The sequence below is a fragment of the Balaenoptera borealis genome (genome assembly GCF_965194805.1).
Source record: "Balaenoptera borealis genome assembly, contig: HAP1_SCAFFOLD_350, whole genome shotgun sequence".
NCBI lineage: Eukaryota > Metazoa > Chordata > Mammalia > Artiodactyla > Balaenopteridae > Balaenoptera > Balaenoptera borealis.
The window spans coordinates 703,189-724,344 of NW_028123843.1; positions in this window are offsets into that span (position 1 = coordinate 703,189).

Below are 21,156 nucleotides of genomic sequence, written 5' to 3' on the forward strand. Positions count from 1 at the left end.
TTTCCATTCAGACAGGGGGCCAGATTCAAAAGTTCCTGGGATTAACCTACGTTCTGAGGAATCCAGGACCTGGTATAGGGGCCTAGAGTGGGCAAGTGGGGGTGAGCTAAAGGAGATATTTTACTCCAAGAAAAAAGTTTGAGGGGACATCTCTTAGTCCAGCTCCAGGTGTGGAAGTCTAAACCAATTAGAGGAAGCCAAGCTGAGCCTAATAAAGGAGGCCTCAGAAAATACTTCCTTAATTACACATCACATTTGAGCCTCATGATCTCGGTGTCATTCCCAAATCTTAAGGGTGTCTGAAAAGAATTACTGGAATGTTGATAATTCCTAGTAGAAAGTTCAGATAGCCCAGTGAAAAGTAATGACTTGAACATAAAGTACTGCCACACTTGTTTAGCCAATTACAGGCAACAAGGTGATAGGAGACATTATGGCCTAGTGCAATGGTTCCAAACTTTAATATGCACCAGAATTACCTGGAGAGCTTGTTAAAACACAGATTTCTGGGCCTCACCCCCAGAGCTTCTGATTCAGTAGGTATGGGATGGGGCCTGAGAATATGCATTTCTAGCAAGTTCTTAGGCAATGCTGGTGGTGCATTCATCAGCTGATGGTGAATTCATCATTGTGGTCCAGGGACCACACTCTGAGAACTGCTGGTGTAGGGCCTTCTGACTCCAAGAGTGGTCCTTGAACATGTTGCATCAGCATCACCGAGGAGTTGTTAGACATTCAGAATCTCAGAACCACCCCGCATTACAAAACCAGAATCTGCACTTTAACAAGATCTCCAGGTGATTTCTAGGCATAGTAGCGTTGAGAAGTACTGGGCTTAAGGCAGGGGTCTCCAAACTTTAGTTATGTGTAGCAGTGTCGGGGTGTGACAAACAGTGTTTAATTAAATACCTGCTTTAGAACTCACTGCTTAGCGTGTGTGTGTGTGAGCATGTACGTATGGTGTGTTTATGTATCTTTCTGCCTCTCTCTCTCTGTCCACCCTCCCGCTCATCCCCCCCTGTCACTTCTTTCCAAACCATCCCCTTTCACAGACCTTCTCTTTATGTGTTTTCCTTGCTTAGAAGCTAGAAAATTTGGCTTAAAGTCCCGGCACTGAACTTGGTCAAACCACTTAACTTCTTTGGGCCACTAATTTCACTTAAAATGAAGAAGCAAGCCTAGCTCATTTCTAAGGCCCCTGCAGGTTGTGTGACTTTTCTGGTTCCTTTTCCTCATCTGCATTTGCTTTTCCTGTTCCCTCTGGACCTCTTCCCGTATCCTTCCTGACCCTCTACTTCTTTTCCCCACAACTCTTCCCCTTCTCCCTTTCTTTCTCTGCTTTTTCCTTTCCATACATTCTTCTGTAAGTGACCATAAAATGGAGTTCAATTACACACATGTATCCCCATATCTCTCTTAAGAAATAGGTCATATGTTTTGAATAAAGCCTTTTATGTTTCCTATTAAAAGTGGGAAAATTGAACATTTTATGGTTGTCTCTTGGAACTTCCCCGGCCCTCAATCTTACACTTTATGAAATTACTCTTCATTGGTAACTGACTGTTGTTTCAATATCCCTCCTTGAGACTCTGGGGGGATCTAGTCCTACAGAAAGAGGAGCAACTGCTTCCCTCTGGATCTTATTCAGGATAAGTTGCATTTCGATTTTACTTTGGCCAGCGGCTCTGCTGAACCATCTGTGTGCTCGTGGTTAAGTTTTCATAGTTAAGAGATTGGAACTCAATATAGCACCGCAAAGAGGACCTCTGGCTTGCAGGCTTCATGCGGTTTAAATTTTCTCAGTTACTGCTTGGTGGAGAGGAAGAATTCATCCATATTGTTTCCTCATCTGTGAAGATAGTCCCTACTTTTGTGGCTTAAGTGAGTTTTACGACAGCAGCAGTTCTCAAGCTTTGTTTTCTCAGAACCCCTTCACACTCTTAAAAACCATTGAGAACCCAGTGAGTTTGGTTTATGCAGGTCATATCTGCCAATATTTATGGTATTAGAAGTCAAAATTGAGAAAATCTAATTCATTTAAAGTTCCTATCAAATTCATTGCATGTTAACATTAATGACATATTTTTATGAAAATGACTATATTTTCCAAAACAAAAAAATTAGTGGCAAGAGTACCATTGTTTTTCATTTTTGCAACTCACTTTAATGTCTGCTGAGTAGAAGATGGATGGGTTTTCATGCTTGCTTCTGTATTCTGTCTGTTGCTGTATGGTTTTTTGTTTTTTGGTTAAAGTAGATATAGAAAATCTTTCACAGATATATAATTTGGAAAAGGAAAGAGTATTTTAATTGCCCTTTCACATAATTGTGGAAATTCTTTTTAGATACTATACCAAAACTTGACACGTGGTAGTTTCTGTGGTAGTTCCTTAAAGGCTAGTTGCAATGTGGAATCTGAAACCATATCAACAAACATTATGATCTGTTGGTCTGTGTTGAACTTTGAATGAAACTTTTACCCATGTGTAAACATCATACGTTGATCATTTGGAAAATATTGTTCACTGAATTATACAGAACTTCCAAATATTGGCACGTTTCATTATACAGTATAAAAAATCACAATCATTAATATCAGTACTGATCTCATTAGAAAATTCAAATATTAGGACGTTGTCAAGCTAATGATAGTAGACACAAGTCTTACAAAATTTTAAGTTTTGCTTGAAAACTCAACTATATCATTAGTAAAAAATACTGTCAGTAGTTTTCCTTGAAAGGATAAACACACTTCACTGCTTTTTGAGAAACTGTGTGCCAGATATACAAGTCTGAGAAACAATAGTTTGTCCGCTAGTCATTCTTTCAAGTAAAAATGGTGCTTCATGAATCAAGTGGCCGGTTCATCTTGCAACTCAGACAACTGCACATGTGTTTTTCCTTGAGACAAATGTCAAAGTCCAGTGTGCAAAAGGAGTGCTTTTCATGAACTTCCTGATTGATCATGTAGAATATTATAAAGATGTGGATACATTTGAGATGTAGTCAAATTAATACTTTCCATTGCTGCAAATTTTAGGTCATTTTTCAATGAAGCTGGCTTTTTTAAAAAATTATTTATTTATTTATATTTATTTTTGGCTGCGTTGGGTCTTTGTTGCTGCGTGCAGGCTTTCTCTAGTTGCGGCGAGTGCTACTCTTCGTTGCGGAGCGCGGGCTTCTAATTGCGGTGGCTTCTCTTGTTGCGGAGCATGGCCTCTAGGCATGCGGGCTTTGGTAGTTGTGGCACACGGGCTCAGTGGTTGTGGCTCACGGGCTTAGTTGCTCCGCAGCATGTGGGATCTTCCCAGACCAGGGCTCGAACCCGTCTCCCCTGCATTGGCAGGCGGATTCTTAGCCACTGTGCCACCAGGGAAGTCCTGAAGCTGGCTTTTTAAATTTAAAAAAATTCTTTTTCACTGTCAGTGTATGGCTGTGAAGAATACTATGACTATTAGTACAGCTTGGTGCCAAGTCTTGATTTGTAATAAAGTGTCAGATCGTCTATCCATCCTTGCTTTTGCATCATTAAGTCAACACAGTGAAGAAAGCACATGGCATCTGGGTATTATGAAAATTGTTTTGACCTCATGTACCTCTTGAAAAGTTCTTAGGAATCTCCAAGGATCCATGGGCCACAGTTTGAGAATGGTTGCACTATAGTGTGAGGGAATCTCATCAGGCTGCAAGTGTATGATCTGATGTCATTTAGCTTGACTTAGTATTCAGCCTGCTACCCGAAGTGTCGAAAGTTGATCCACATCAAAATCATCTGCAACAGAATCTCTGTGGTTGGGACTGAGGAAACTGAATTGTTCTCAAGGGCCTCAAACACAGTGATGTTTGGGAGCATTATTTTGCTTTTATAAAGCCACTCTTTCCAAAACCATGGCATAGTCCCAATGGTCCAATACAAAATGATTTTAGGCAACTATTTCTTAATTTTAATAGTTATATTAAAGTCTATTACCTTATTTTAGCAAAATGTAAGATGCCATCGATTGTAAGATAACCTATTTTGTGTCCCACTAATAAAGGAAAACACCCTGCTAATTACAGTACTCCTTTCATTGATTATAAGATGCATCCCAAGTTTAGAGATAATATTTTGTGAAAATGTGAAGAAAGTTAGAATAAAATAGAATAATATGTGCTAACGACTTAGAGACAGTGAAATATCTGTTTATAGTAGTGATATAAAGCAGTGTTTCTCAAACTTTGGTGGGCATAGGAATCCAACTGGGAATCTTGTTGAAATAGATATTCTGATTCAGCAGATCTGGAGTAGAGTTTGAGATTCTGAATATCTAAATGTCTCAGCTGATGCTGAGATAGACGGTCCAGACTTTCATAGCAAGCATATAGGCTAACTTTGAAAAACACATCTAAGAAGAAAAAGGAATCAAGGTAAATCAAAATATTAAGTGAATTAGCAGTACTGGTCTTAAATGGGTATTGCAAAATTTGTGATAGTAGTATAAGATTGAAGTCTGAAGTTGGGGAAAGACTACAATGACTCATGGCCAAACTATACCTTTAGGTCTCTTAGAAAAACAAGACTTTCCGTCTGGGATTCAAGTCACTGCGTGTGTTGAGGGGAAGATTTTTCTTCTTCCACCCACAGCTCTAACCATGACTCAGAATCCAGTATCTCCTACTTTTACTGCCTAGATGATGCATGAGTTGTCTCAGCGATATTCTTGCAAATGTGTTGTCCAGCCTACTCAAATGCCTTCAAGATGACTTTTTTCCCTTTTGAAAATTTTGGAAAATCATTTGGGATAGTTTCTGCAGGCCAAAGATACTTCTTGCTTTAAACTGAAATCTGGCTCTCTGTGACTTCAGGATGTTTGATCCTCCTTTCGGCTCTTGGTAACAACAGAAAGAGTTCAAACCTTCTCCCCACAAGACAACTCTTCACCCATTTGATGGCTGCTCTGGGTTCTCCTTAGCTTTTTTTTTTTTTTTTTAATGTGGACCATTTTTCAAGTCTTTATTGAATTTGTTACAGTATTGCTTCTGTTTTATGTTTTGGTTTTTTGGCTGCAAGGCATGTAGGATCTTAGCTCCCTGACCAGGGATTGAGCCTGGAAGGCGAAGTCTTAACCACTGGACCTCCAGGGAAGTCCCTCCTTAGCTTTTTCTTTTCCAGGCTAAGTAGCCCCAGTGCTGTCTTCATCTGTTTCTTCCGTGATGTGCTTCTGCATCTCCTTTACCATCACAGTGAGCTCACTCCTGTTAATCTCTTAAGTGTGACATCCAGACCACATGTTGTCCTCCATCAGCATGTGCCCTCACCTCTCCTGACCTAGGTGTCATGCCCGAGGTGGTGACTGCCCTCTGGCAGCCTCCTCACACCGATGGCTCACCACTCACTGTCAAGCAAAGCCCCTCAATGCACGCTGTGTGCGTCCGGTTGCTAAGTCAGATCTTGTCCCCATATTTATACAACTGTACTCTGGGACCCAGGGCTAAAACCATGTATTCTTGGCTGATAAAACTTTCCCTTGTTAGGTCTCATCCAACTCTCTTGGCATGACTCATGGTGTCCCTGGAAACTCTACCCCCAGAAAGTCCCCTAATTATCTGCTTCTTGGTTTTGAGAGCTTGACCTGCTTCCAGCCCTACACAGCTGTGTCCCTCCAACCATCCCCTCTGTTCCTGTCTTTAGGGGTCTTCCAATGGGGATGGCCATCCCAGTCTCCCTGACCTCCAGCACCACCTTCTGAGTGTTCCCCAACCCCTCTTACTGCTGTCAGTGCGCTATGACATTGCTCTCAACTTTCAGCCCTCTCCTGGGAATTTCTCAGCTACTGCATCTTGTCAGCAATGGTGTGGTCATGACCTAATTATACTTTGGTTTCCTTGGTCCTAAGTCATCTAGAATTACTTCCAATAAACACAAATTTTGAGGTGGGGGAGTAATTTTTTTTTATTACTACAGTGGACATAGGTTTGAATCCATTTCTCCTTATTCTCTCAGTATCATTTGTGAGTAAAGACACAGCTGAGGGGATTCATGGGTGCGGCCTCTGCTCAAAAAACAGCAAAGTTAGACTTGTGTGAAGACTGAATCTTGAGCCTACGAACATCATGTTTGGGGCCAACCTAAGTATATTGACCTGGAGCTTGTGTGTAAAAGTTCTGCAGTGTGTTTTATTCCTGTTAGTGTGATGAGCAAATTTGGGCAGACCTGCTTCCTTAGCTGCATATTTTGTAATCTGCCTTTAGAAATACTTAAGTAATGGATTTTAATTTCATCAGTTTCAGATTCCTATGAGTGTGGCAAGAATGAGAATGTGTAAAACACTGTTTGCGAATTTCAATTATTGTATTCCCAATCAAGATGAAAGTGACTCTTACCTTCTTGGTTTCCAAAGCAATGGTTAGTGTCCTTCAGGAATGAAGTGGCTTCTGAGAGAGTGATTCCGGAAATCAAAACTAAACAAAACAAAGAACAAATGAACTATGAAGAGTTTAAATAAATCTAGAAATTGAACTTTTCTAAGTTTAGCTACATTTAAATAGTACACAGTGGATGGTGTGGGATGGAAATACATTTTCCATTTTTCCCTTCGGTTAAGTCATCATTCTTTAAATAATTGGGTAATTACAGCACTGATTAACATTTTTTTTGAGTATCTTCTGTGTGTGCAAAGTACCATGTCAGCTCCTTAAGGGGGTATAAAAAAGGATAAAGACAGTCTCTACCCTAAAGGAATGCAAAATTTAGGAACAGTTAAGAGAAATGCTCAAATAAATCTTTGAACAAGGAAGAATAATACAAATTCTGTAAGCGGCTAAATGAAGTGTTATGGGGACTTAGAGAGATGATGCTTCCGGCTGAGGGTAGGGGGCCGTGAAAGGTCAAAAAAGAAAGGAAGGAGGGAGGGGAATGATCCGGATTGTAACTTGGATGCTTTTAGACCAGAAGTTGAATTCTTTGGCAATGAGAGAAAAGTTGTGAATTATGGGCAAGACTTCTTTAAGAGGTCTAGGAAGGGCACTCTCTTAAATATCCTATATTCTCTTGGAGAAGATGAAGGTAGGGTAGCTGATAACTTATTTGGGACTAAGGAATCTCAGTCCAGAAGTTGATAACCTACATGAAGATCTCAGGATACCGTAAGAGTCTGAATAATTTTCAATATCAAATTTAACTTAAACTTCCCATTTACCACACAGTACTTTTATGGAACCTGGGGAACATGTCGTGAAATACCATTTGGGCAGGAAGAGACATTTCAACACTTGCTTTCCTACTTTGGTCGTGTACTCTTGGTCTCTTCCTTTTATGAGTCTCTAATAATCTCCAGCTATATCCTAAATTTCTCACAACTTTCTCAGGAAAAGATTAAATGATTAAGTGTCATATTCTGAATCCTTGGTTCAAACGAAATCACACTTGGAGGCAGAACCTCGGTTTTCTAATGCCAGCTCTGTAAAGTAGCTGTTGTAATTTCCTTGAGCTTTGGTTTCCTTCTGTAAATGAGACAGATGGACCAGAAAATCCCCAAGGTTTCTCTTAACCCTGTGAATGTCTGACAGAAGGTATTCTGGTGAAGATGGTGGCCAGAAATCGAAGCATCGCAAGCTCCTAGAGCTACAGAATCCCTCTGAGGGATGCTCCTGCAGTGTCAGACATGACCCAGCCCAAAGTCCACAAGGCATGCCATGAATGAGCAGTCTGGAAACTGGTCATTAATAAGCAAACTAGGATGCATTCTGAGATGGATCAAATGCATGGGAGAATTTCTTCCCGCAATCATCTCCCAGAAATCCTGACATAAGAAAAAAATTTACATAACCAACCACAAAAATTTCAAATAATACTTCAAGGCAATCACAGAAGAGATATCACAAATTAGCACGTTTATTTGCTAACTGCAATTATAATACTGACCTAAACAATTAGAGGGGTAAGCACATATTATATTCAGCTTTATATCCTGCAGGTTAGTTTTTTTTTTTTTTTTGGTGTCATAATTGCTTATATTCTTGTCTTTTTACTCTTTGTAGAAGCTTCTTGAAAGGCCTCGCCATCTTGTCTCCCATATTGCCCTTAACACAGTTCCTTACGCTTAGTAGGCCCTCAGCAAAGGCTGCTGTGTTGCCTTCTCTCCTCTCCAGGTAACCTGATCAGGTATAATCACAGCTACATGGAGCAAAAAAGCGGGCACTTGTGAGCAGTTACCTTGCGATGCTGTGGTCGAAGCAGTTTCGAAAGTGTGGCCCCCCAGCTCCCTTTATACTCCCAAATGCACAAGCCCAGCACTCTAACGTGGCTGTATTGGGGGATCACCATTTACTCCTTAGATGTAAATGCATCGTAGCCCTGATCTTTCACTCTTGTTAAGTTACTTGGATAAATGACCAGCGGAGGCTGTATAATGCCAAGTCAGCTGCGTAGGGATTTTGACGTTGGACACAGACCTTTGAGACTTAGAGAGTCCTAGAGGCCGAGCAGAACTGGGGCAGAGTGTGCTAAGAAGGTCAGTGAAGGGCAGAGCCACAGGGTGAATTGTCAAGCGATGGATGATCAATAGCATGGATACTAAGTACGTCTCCTTTACCCAGCATCGTAAACATGAGGTGGTGTGGGCCTCTTCTCAGAAATCTCCGGAAAACATAAGATTGGCCATTTAACACATCCATTCTTTTTTTTTGGGAAACAGACGAGCAAGCTAAAGGAAAAAACAAACAAAAAAAAGGAGTCATAAGTTCCATGGGAAGTTCTAGAAGTTCTAATGGAAATACATGGTCTTTGTGACAACTCTTATGGTTGCTTGGGGTTGTTTTTTGGCTGAAACATAAGTAATGTTTGACTATGTAGGAATTACCATACATTTTAGAAGTTAGAGCCATTTACAGCAATACAGCCTGACTTGTTTATGTTGTATATGATCAATGTGTACTGAATTATACTCAATATTTTGTAATAACCTATAATGGAATATAATCTGAAAACAATAAAACTGAGTCACTTTTCCGTACACCTGAAACTAACACAATATTGTAAATCAACTATATTTCAATTAAAAAGAAAAAAAGATTCTCTAGTCTTCCAGTGGGTAGTCTCATATAGGTGAGGCATTTCCAAGGACAGTTTGCATTAGTCAAAATGAAATTGTGGACAAAGGAGAAACAGATAGGAATAGGACTTCCACGTAGCATTTTCCAAAGTAGATTTGACAGAATGCTGATTCTGAGAGAAACTGTGAAATAAAAGGTCCCGTGGCTAAATGAGTTCAGGAAATGTGGCCAACTCTATTCCCTGTTGTTGGAGATTCACCATAAATAATAGCATGTTAAGGGGCCTGAGAAGCCTTTCAGTAAAAAAATATGAAGAACTTTTTTGTACCTGGTGATCTGATGTTGGAACACCATCTTACTCCCTGCTTGAGAAAACAAGAGGAGAAGGCTGAAGGCTGCAATCCACAGAGAACTCGTCTCATTCTTAGTACCATTTGGCCCAGGAGAAAGCAACAGAGAGTGATCAGGCATAAACACAGCTGCTTTTATCCAAGGGACAGTCTTTTGTATGTAACAGATGCTCAGTAGATTTTGTTCCTGTGTATAAATGAATAAGGACGATTCATGGGGAATCTGTGTTGAAAGAGGGCTGAAGTGATAAGGCAGAAAAGAATGGAATCAGACTCAGTCTCACTTAATAGTAATAGTTTATATTTATTACGAACTCACTACGTGCCAGGCTTTATCCATATTGGCTCACTTAAGCATCATAATAGTTTTGTGGGGTAGATGCTAACATCATTCCCATTTTATGGCTGAAGAAATTTGGGCCACTGAGAGTTTAAATAAACTGCCTAAGGCCACACAACTAGTAAGTGGCAGAAATGGGATTCAAATCCTCTCTGGCTCTAGAGCCAATGCCTATAAACTTTCACTTTTGCAAGCCCATCACTTTTGAGTGCTGGCAATGAGGAAAGGAGATATGAAATAGGGACATTGCTCCAAAGGAGGTGATAATGGACATGGGAAGAGAGTACATAGACACGAAAAGAGAAATTACTTTTCCAAGGTTAAGTGCCAAGATGAGTGAGAGGCACAGTGGACTAGATGTATGGACAAGGTATTTATAACCCGTAAGGTATGTTGTGTATGTAAAATATTCTCGAATTGTTATTAATGATAATGATACTGCTTTGGAGGAGATACCTGAAGGGGATGGTGACTGTGGAGATAATAATAATAATAAAAAAAATAATAATGCTTTTTGTAGTTCTTTCCAGTTTACATAGCACTTTTGTATATTTTATTATGTTTATTTTTCTCTGCTAGCCTTAGGGGGTTATACTGTTTATATTCTTATTATTCCCATTGTCCATATGGGGAACTGAGGCCTAAGGGAGTTAAGTGATTGACCAAAAGGCCCCACAGCTAGTAGGCAAAGGAGCCAGAATTGGAATCCCAGGTTGCTGATTCCAAAGCCTCGCCTTTTCCTCTATCCTCTACTCTCTCTTAAAGGAGGCAGATTTTAAGAGTACAGGGAGGAGGTTCCAGGCTTAGGGAACGTAGGGATTGTGGTTAGAAACAAGACTTCCCAGGGTGTGTTTCAGGAAGGTGGAATGGGCAAGCCTGGATGGAAGGGTTGGGGATAACACGGAGGTGAGGCTGGAGAAGTAGGCTGGGCTTGTCCGTGATGGGCTCCCAATGCCCATGGAAGGAGTCAGGACATTATTCTGAGATCATTGGGGAACCTTTCAAGGTTTTAAGCAGAAAAATGAACGTGTGTGTGTGTGTGTGTGTGTGTGTGTAGACACACACATATATCTGAAGATTAGTATAGAACTGATGGTAGGATATAATGGAGAGGGAGAACCTGAGGTCCTAGAACCACTTAGCAACTATTTAGAAAATCTTGGTGTACAACTTGCCAAGATGATTATACAGGCTCTGATATGATTTATGGGAGTAGGTGGGCAGTTAGAATTAACCCCTGGATGGCCCTATAAATTCAGATGTGTGTTAAAATTCTCCATAGCACCAGAGGGCTGGCTTTCCCAGTGATTGTCCCCTGGTATCTCCGGGTCCATCCCGTAGGTTCAAGAAGAGTATTGTGTGGGCTTGAAGTTGTCTGCCTCACTGTCCCGTTTAGGCCTGGCAAAAAGAGAACCCCAGGAGGTGAAAGGAATATGTTTCTCTCATTTAAGACCTCTCTGAGCTCTAGACTTATTATTATTATTTTTAACATTTATTTATTTATTTAGGCTGCTCCAGGTCTTAGTTGCGGCATGTGAGATCCTCTTTGTGGCATGCGGGATCTTTAGTTGTGGCATGCACGTGGGATCTAGCTCCCCGACCAGGGATCGAACCCGGGCCCCCTGCATTGGGAGCGCGGAGTCTTACCCACTGGACCACTGGGAAGTCCTCTAGACTTATTTTTCGAGGCCCTATCCCACATTAATATATTACAAGCCTCTCAACATAATATTAAACATGCAAGTAATATCTATTTGCATTGAACATAAAAATAATCATGGTGTAAAATGAAGAGGGCCTTGATTAAGCAGTACAGAAATGAGATGTAAAAGGAAAGAGAAAACCCAAGGGATACCCTGAAGGCAGGATCCACAAGACTTTGATGATGCCGAGTTTGAGGAGGAAAAAGGAATCAGAGGATCCTACCTTTCATCCAGCCCTCATTGCAGCCTAGAAATCTAGGAGCATGATACCTGCCCAGGAGAAATAGTGAAGGGGGGGAAATAGGAATTTCGATTTTGGACAGATTGAGATTGAGATGATGGTGATATCCAGCTAAGTAGGTAGAGATAAGGATTCAAAGTTTACATACAGGAGACATTAAGACTGAAGATGTAGGTCTGTGAGTATGAGGGTGTCACCTGTATGCAGTTGATAGTTGAACTTATTAAGGAAGCTGGGTTCTCAGAGAAAGGCTGCATGTTGAGGAGGTGAGAGGCGGAAATGAAGACAAAAAGAGTGGAAAAAAAAAAGGTTATTCTTCAGGTAAACAAATACCTGAGTGAGATCTTGCTGGAGTTAAAAGAGCCACGTGGATCCATATTTTACGTCTGTCATTTACTGCCATAAATGGCAAGTCCCATCACCTGTCTTCGCAGCTGTGATGTTTTCTCCTTCCGCTGCAAAATCAGAAACATAATTCTGTTTCTGCCCAAGTCATGAGGATAGTGTGGGGATCAAATGAGATACTGTCAAGACGTGGCTGTCTCCGCAGGCAGTCTCTTTCCAGCCAGTGGCAAACAGTATGCTTCAATCTGTATCAACCTTGACACAGACCTTGGCAAATAATCCACTAGCACAAAAAACATAAGTGAGCAATGCAGGCTTTACTGAAGATTTTGTAGAGCAGACTAGAAGAGGATTATATTACATCCCCTAAAGTATTCAGTTTCCATCAGCAATGACTTCCACGAAGTCCATTTTCCGTCACACTGATGCAGGTGGTTGATTTCCTTTCTTCCCCTGAGGTGTCTGCCCGACCCCTGCGGGTACTCAGTTGTTCCTCTGTTACATGGGGCCCTTTAGCTCTGCCATTGACCTGCATGCCTACTCATCTGGTTACTCAACAAAATAAAAGTCCTCAAGTAAAGAACACCACTTTTATCCTTAGCAAGTTTGGTGATCACCTATTTTTACTCACATATTCCCCTTGGGAGCTTCATCTTTATCCCACCACTATGCCCTGTAGTCCCCAGCTCACACCCCACACCATCATTCCATCTCTCCCAACCCTGAGAGGAGTTCTGTCAATGAGGGTTTTCTCCAGTCTTGTTACAAAATCATTTTGTCAACTCTAAAGTGATGGGAACTTCATTATTAGTGTCAGAAGAAGTCAAGGGAGGTGGTATTTTCGAGAGGGTGGTATTTTCAAGAGAGAGGATATAGTAAAAAGCTCTACAGGGAAGATGGAGAAAAGGAGAACCATGAAAAGGGCATTGGGTCAGTCAGAGAGGTGATCCTGACATTAATGTCAGCAGGATGGTGGGGGTGGAAGCTTTGAAGCCAAGGATTAAGGAGTGAGCAGGTGTTAAGGAGGAGGAAAACGTTTTCCTGATTTCCCCGGGAGCAAATCTCTCCACCAATCACTATATAAGGCGCATTCAGAGGAAATGCAGATTTGGATGGAGAAAGCAGCAGCAGGGCCAAATAGAGAGGCCCAGGAAACAAGTGTAATCAAGTTCATTCCGCAGAGGGCTACTTGAGAAGAAAGGGCAGTTAATTGTGCTGATAGGAGGATCATCCCTTACCCGTTACAACTATCTAAGAGCTATGTAACAGATGAAATTTCCAAAAGCAGCAAGAAGTTCCCCAGCCAGAAACAGAAATTTCTGGGCAAAAGTCACAGGACAGGTATATTAGTGAATGATACAAATTTATATTGAATCGCCTAATTAAAAATATTGAGTGAGAATATTAGATCCAGAACTAGAGGGGAACCTTGAATATTACCTAATCTAACCCTGATGTTACAGAATCAGAAACTGAGGTTCTGGACAGGTTACCTAATTAATGCTAATTAATTAGACAGACCCCCTTCCCATTCTACTCTCAGATCCAAGAGCGCTAGTTCAGAACTCTTTCAAGTGCAATACATAAACTTCCATACTGCTGGCATTTCTACACTACAATTTTGCAAAGCAAAAAGTTAATGGAGGATTATCCAGAGAAATATTTAAACTGATTTTCCTTCAATCAGTGAGGACATAGATTTATCAGTTTTACAGGTTGGAAAACTGAGGCTTGGCAAGATTAAGTGACTAGTCATACAGCTAGTAAGTGGCAGAATGGGAGCTAGAACAAGTCTGGTTTGAATCCAAGTCCAGTTTGTGTTTTCACTACAAGACAGCTGTTTCTGGCTTTGCAAGATCCTGTTAAGACACTAACGCTCTCAGAATTATACATGCTTCTCAGAATTACACGCAAACGAGGCATCCTTCTCTGAAAATATCATGGAGAGAGTGTGTGCATGGCCTGGGAACATTGTGTTCAGAGAAGAAATTCTACCAGTTAGGTCTGTCCAGTAAACTGGAGACTTTCTTCTCTGGCCTCATAATCTTGACTGATGCCTGTGAGACTTAGGGTCCATGTCATTTGCCCTTTTTTGTCTAGTAGTTGTATTTTTTTTGTTGGTTTCTTCAGTGCTTAAAGCCTCATTAGAACTAAGAAACGCGTGATCAATTACTTTTAATTTCAACTGTTGGGGTATGAAACAACATAGCCTTAAAAAAAGAAGAAAGATTTTATGCCCTTGGCTAGGCATAGCCCAAATGCATATTTACATTGGTAAGAGCTGCATGATAATGTAGTGACTAAGAGTGGACTTTGAGAGTCAGAATACTGAGGTTCAAATCCTGACTTCACTATTTAAACTATTTGAATTTGTGCAACTTATTCTACTTTTCTGAGCCTCAGTTTCTTCATCTGTAAAATGGGGATAATAACAATACCTAACTCATGGGGTTCTTGTGACAACTGAGTTAATAAATGCATGATAGGCTACTTTTTGAAAGTGACATGGAGTGGGTGAGGCCATGTCAACAGCAGAGCCTGAGACTTAGAAGCCAGGAACTTTCTCTAGAGAATGTACCAACCATTGCCTGTGCCAGAGGGCTCTGGAAGCCAGGACAGCATCTTCTATGTTGTTCTTTCATCTCTTTTTTGTTGCTGTTTGGTAAGGCCCATCAGCTGACCACAGCCTCACTACTGGCCATCCAGCCCTCCCATTCTACCCACTACATATAGCCAATTTCCTCTCCAGATGGCCCAGAACACTCTTAAGTCACTGCCACCCCCCACCCCCCACCCCCTCATTCCACACACTCACAACAATAAAACAAGACGAGGAAGATGGAGCCTAGATACCTCAAAGCAGGGTGACCAACCTTCCTAATTTGCTTGGAATTGAAGAGATTCCTGAGACTTCAGTTTTAAAATCAGGACAATCCTGGGCAAACCCAGATAAATTTATCACCCTACCCAAAAGGTGGTTGGGGGTACGATGGCAAAATCCTCAAACTTGACCAAGATGGGGCTAGATGGAACCAGCTTGAGATCTCTCACAAAACCAGGATGGTGATGAAATTCACATGTGGAATTGCTAATTTTGAAGCTGTAATGCACAGAGCCGGTAACAGGGAGCATGCACGTATTCAATTGTTTATTCATCAAACATTCATTGAGGGCTTACTACATGCTGGGAAGATTTTAAGCACTAGGGAACAGAACAGGCAAAGTCTCTCCCCTCATGGAAACTCTATTCTAGTGTGTGTGTATGTGGGGACAGACAACAAACAAACAGATATCAAATGTCAATTAGTGATAAATTCTCTGAAGGAAAGGAAAATTAGGATAAGGAAACAGTGGCTGTGTGGGTTTGAAATGGATCAATCAGGATAAGTTTCTCTAAAGAGATGATATTTGAGCACTTAGAGGAAGAGCAAGCCAGGAGAATATCAACGGGGCACAGTATTCCAGGCAGAGGAAACAAATGCAAAGGCTCTGGGAGGGGAACTTGCCTGCACAGGAACAGAATAAAGGCCAGTAGGGCAGGGATGAAAGGAGCCAGGGATACAGTAGCAAGGAATGAAGTGGCAGAAGCGGCTAGGGGCCAGAGGCTTAGAGCCTTGCAAACTAAGGTAAGGATTTAGGGTTTTAAATGCCAGCTGTTATTATAAAGGTAACGCTATTCTTCCATATTCTCTGCTGAGCGTTGGCTCTGTTATCTGCTGTTTTTCTACTCAGCTTTGCTTCACTCTGTCAAACAAAACGTTTAGCTGCTCTTCATTTAGCAAATGGCTTATAAAGACACCGTTCCAGGCATTGGGGATTAGAAGTTGGTTCTCTCCAACAGCTTACCATCTAGTTCGGGGAGGGTGGGTGGATCACAGTATTGAAAACACGTGAAAAAATCAGCAGCCATGGACTTCCAAGGAAACAGCCGGTAACTACCGAGAAGAAAGGCGGTTTCAATTTCCCAGAGAGGTGAGGAGTTGCTTCCGGTGGGCCCCGGGGCATCATGGGAGGGGTGCGCCCCGGGGCATCATGGGAGGGGTGCGCCCCGGGGCATCATGGGAGGGGTGTGCCCCGGGGCATCATGGGAGGGGTGCGCCCCAGGGCATCATGGGAGGAGTGCGCCACCGGGGAAAGAAAGGCTGGAAGTGATTCCACCAGGGTTGGGACGAGCCTGGAGACGGTGAGGAGCCCTGGCCGGTGAGTGTACGTTTGGAGTTTGTGAGAGAGGCAGGCGTTTCTCGTCAGCTCCGCGATTCCAGAGCTTAACTGTGCGTGTGGTGGGAGGGTGTGAAGCCGGAAGTGGCGAGGGAATTCGAACCCCCGGCTCTTGACGTGACTGGGCCGCAAGGAAATTTCTGAAAAGTCTCAAGTCGCCAAATTCCATTTGAAGTTTTTCAGTACGTTTGTAGGCGTTTTATTACATTGCATATACATGTACTTATGTAATATATAGGGCCAAATCCATTTTTGGGTACTAAAAACTGTGGGTATCAATAGAATTATTTTTCAGAATATACCGGAAAAAAATATGATTCTGTTGCTCCAAAGATACCACCTTTCCCATCCATCCTCTTAACAACATTTTTCATAATTTGAGGGCTCCCCCTGTGTTGTACCTCAGTTTCCCCGAGAGAGAGCCATAAGCCGTTGTTTCTGTGAGGAGCTGAGAAAATAGCCCGCCCTCTTGGGAAGGTCAGGCTACTATAATATAAGAAAAGCCCTGTTTTGGGTGTGTTCCCCAAGGGGAATGTTTTTCTCCTTCATCAGCGAAGAGGCTTTCTTTTTCTCTCGTGGGCTCCGGAAGCAGCATCTTGGTGGTGCTTGGAGCCAGGATGGAGGAATCAGGCTGGTAAATTCCATCCTTAAGGAAGTAAGGTTCTTTGCATCTGCCCACAGCTGATTCTTCAGCTTCCCACTTAGGAAAATGGGACCGACTAAGTCCGCAGTGAAGGTGCCTGGGGACACTGGTGTCAATGTAACATGTGCCCAAACCTCTGTCACAGCCAGGAGGCAGAATTTAAGTTTGCTCACCGACAGCTGCTGTGTTAGCCCTGGAATGGTAATGCTTATGGAAAACTTGGCTGAAAGGCAACAGCTTTTAGTAGTTGTGCTAATGGTCTCGTCCATCAAATGACCCTCTCCTCTTCACCTTTCTCTTGTCAGTTATACCCATGTCTTTGATGAGAATTGGGTATGAAGTCCTCTTAAGAAGCACGTTCCTTTTATTTATTGTATTTAAAAAATACGAGCCTTTGAAAAAATTCCCAAAGTGAGGTACACATTGTAGAAAGATTGAAAAACATAATCAAACATACTGAAGGGAAAATTTAAATCACTCCTAAGATTTTAGCATAGAAGTAATCTCTACCGGAATTTGGGTTAAGTCCTTTTACACTTTTTTTTATGTTTGTAAATACACACACAGGTTTGTTTTTTTTTTTTTAAACACGTGCTTTAAACAAATACACAATTAGGGTATCAGCCTGTAAGCATGGTTTTGTATTCTGCCTTTGCAACTTAACAGATTATGGGAAATTTTACCATGATATTAACTCTTCTTCTACATCATGATTTTTAATAGTTACATATCGTTCCATCATATGACTGTACTCAGTTTTCTATTTTGGGGCGCTTAGGGTGCGCTAATTTTTGTTTTTTTCTTTTAAATATTCCTGTAAACATATGTGTGCATATGTTTATGCATATCTTGACGATATTTATAGAATAGACTTTCTGGGCAAAGGGTATGACTGTTTTAAGGTTTGCAGTAGTACAATGCCTGTTATTAGAGTCTCCACAGTAGTGATGTGGCGTAAGAAAACAATAAGTATTCTCTAATGATCGTTACAGAGCCCAAGCTCATATTGCTTGCCGCACAACAGGTCAACAAATCGAGAGACGAGTGGTTGGGGCAAGGAATAGTGACTTTATTCGGAAAGCCAGCAGACCGAGAAGATGGTGGGCTAGGGTCCTCAGGTAAGATGGGCTAGAACCATCTTCCCTGAGGTAGAATTCAGGCTTTTTTTATACTAAAAGGGGAGGGTGTGTTGTTAGCTGTTGCAAACTTGGTGTCGGAATCCTTTGTTCTTGTAGCTGTCCACTTAGGTCAGGTCATGGTGTTCCTGTAAACCTCCAACAAGACAAACGTTATTCTCTGTTTTGCAACTTTTTATCTCTCTATGAATGGAAAAGTGTTACACCTGTAAAGGCCAGAGCCTTGAGAATTGGCTATCCTGTATATTTCAGGCTATAGGCAACATTAAGTTGTAGCAAAAACAAAGTACAAAGGTTAAAGTAAAAGAAACAGATCTGATATGGAGTCAGTTTTGTTATTCCCTAGTACATGAGCATACTGATTATCAGGTGTTGTAAATATGCAATAGTCAGTGCAACATGACTGCAAAATAAAATGGCAAATACTGCAAAATTTTCAGAATTTAATGAAGTTGATGAAAGTGGTATTAGAAACCTGCTTGAATTTTGCAAAGCCACTGGCCAGGGTGATGCAGCAACACTGAACTAGTTAATAATTATAAAACTCTGAACATGGACAATGATGATCCAATAAGTGCTTCAAGGGAGTGAGTTTAGGATCAAAGGATTAGGAAGACCCTTAAAATATCAATGAAGACATCATACAGTTTTTGCAAAAAAGGACATTCTTTATGATTGCATTGCAAAAGTTAAACATAAAGGGTGCCACATCATACAAGATTGTGAGAAGGATGTTCCTTTCCTCCCAACTCCAACATTGATTCATTCTTTGTTCTAAGAATTAACAGAGATGCAGTTGTAACGTAAATCTTGTGAAGTATAAGAGAAAATAAATTTATTTCAGTAGTTCTGGCTTGATTTTTATGATAAAATCCCAATCAGACTTTTTCCCCACAATTTACTGTGTAATTTTGGACTTCATTTTAATTAATTTCGATTCACCTTAAGTGGTTGTTTTCTGAGGTACATGATTGTTGATGTAGAAAATCCCAAAGAATTTCCCCCCAAACTCAGAACTATGAAGTGAGTTCAGTAGGGTTTCAGGGTATAACATAAACATACAAAAATCAGTTGTATTTCTTTAGGCTGTATGCTAGCAGTGAACATGTGGACACCAAAATTAGAAATACAGGGACTTCCCTGGTGGCGCAGTGGTTAAAAATCTGTCTGCCAATGCAGGGGACACAGGTTTGATCCCTGGTCTGGGAAGATCCCACACGCCGTGGAGCAACTCAGGTCGTGCACCACAACAACTGAGCCTATGCTCTAGAGCCCGAGAGCCACAACTACTGAAGCCCGTGTGCCTAGAGCCCGTGCTCCACAACAAGAGAAGCCACCGCAGTGAGAAGCCTGCGCATCGCAATGAAGAGCAGCCCACGCTCGCTGCAACTAGAGAAAGCCTGCGTGCAGCAACAAAGGCCCAATGCAGCCAAAAAAAAAAAACAAAAACAAAAACAAGAAGTACAATACAATTTACAATTACTTAAAAACAAAAAGAAAGAAAAAGAATTTAGGTGTAAATCTAACAAAACATGTACAGGACTTGTATGCTGGAAACTGTAAAACAAGGAAAACAGAAATTGAAGAGGATCTGAATAAATGGAAAAACATACTTTATTCACGAATTGGAAGAATCAACATAGTAAGTAAGCTAATTTTCCCCAAACTGGTAAATAGATTTAATGTAATTCCTATCAAAAATTATAACTCTGGCTTTAAAGTTGGACATACAGTATCCTAATTATTATTTTCCCAAAGCACTATAATTGTAGTATTTCCCCCAATGAAAAATTTTAACAGCTTTATGGGGATATAATTGATGTATAACGAACTGTACATATTTAAAGAGTCTCGACATATGTATACACTGTGACACCATCATCTGAATCAAGATAATGAACATGTCCATCACCCGCAAAGTTTCCTCCTGGTCCTTTGTAATACATCCTACTGTCCTTCTGTGCCTCCCATAAATCCTGCCTCTCTATCCCTAGGCAACCACTAGTCAGCTTTCAGTCACTATAGATTCATTTTTTTCCCCTAGAATTTTATATAAATGGAATAATAGAGTCTACACTTTTTTGGTCTGGCTACTTTCCATCAGCATTATTATTTTGAGATCCATCCATGTTTTTGTGTGTGTTAATAGTTTATTTTTATCATTTTTTAAAAAAAAATTATTTATTTTATTATTTTATTTATTTATTGTTTCTGGCTGCGTTTGGTCTTCGTTGCCGTGGGTGGGCTTTTCTCTGGTTGCGGCGAGCTGAGGCTACTCTTCGTTGCGGTGTGCGGGCTTCTCATTGCGGTGGCTTCTCTTGTTGTGGAGCACGGGCTCTAGGTGCGTGGGCTTCAGTAGTTGTGGCTCTCGGGCTCTAGAGCGCAGGCTCAGTAGTTGTGGTGCATGGACTTAGTTGCTCCACGGCATGTGGGATCTTCCTGGACCAGGGCTCGAACCCGTGTCCCCTACATTGGCAGGCGGATTCTTAACCACTGCGCCACCAGGGAAGCCCAATAGTTTATTTTTATCACTTTGTAGTATTACATTATATGGATTTACCACAATGTGTTTATCCATTCACCTGTTAATGGCCATTTGGGTGGTTTTCAGTTTGGGGCTATTACAGATACATATGCTGTGAATATTTGTGTGGACATACGTTTTCATTTCTCTTGAGTAAATACCTAGAAGTGGAACGACTGGAACAAATGGGTAATTTCTTAACTTTTTAAGAGGCTGCCAAACTATTTTCCAAAATGGTTATGCTGTTTTACATGACCACTAGCTGGTGTGAGAGGTCCAGTACCTCCACCTCTTGGCCAACACTTGGACTTTTAGTCATTGTAATAGGTGTGTTGTGATATCTCATTATGTTTTAATTATTAGTCCCCTAATGATTCATGATGAGCATTTTTCATGTGCTCTGTGTATATCTTCTTTGGTGAAATGTTTGTTTAAATCTTTTGGCTCTTTAAAAATTGGGTGATTTGTTTTCTTTTTAGTGAAGATATAGATTTCTGTATGTATTCTAGACACAAGTCCTTTATCAGGGGTATAATTTGCAAATACTTTTTCTCAGTCGGTGGCTTGTCCTTTCATTCTGTTTAACAGTGTTTTTCAAAGTGCAGAAACTGAATTTTGATGAA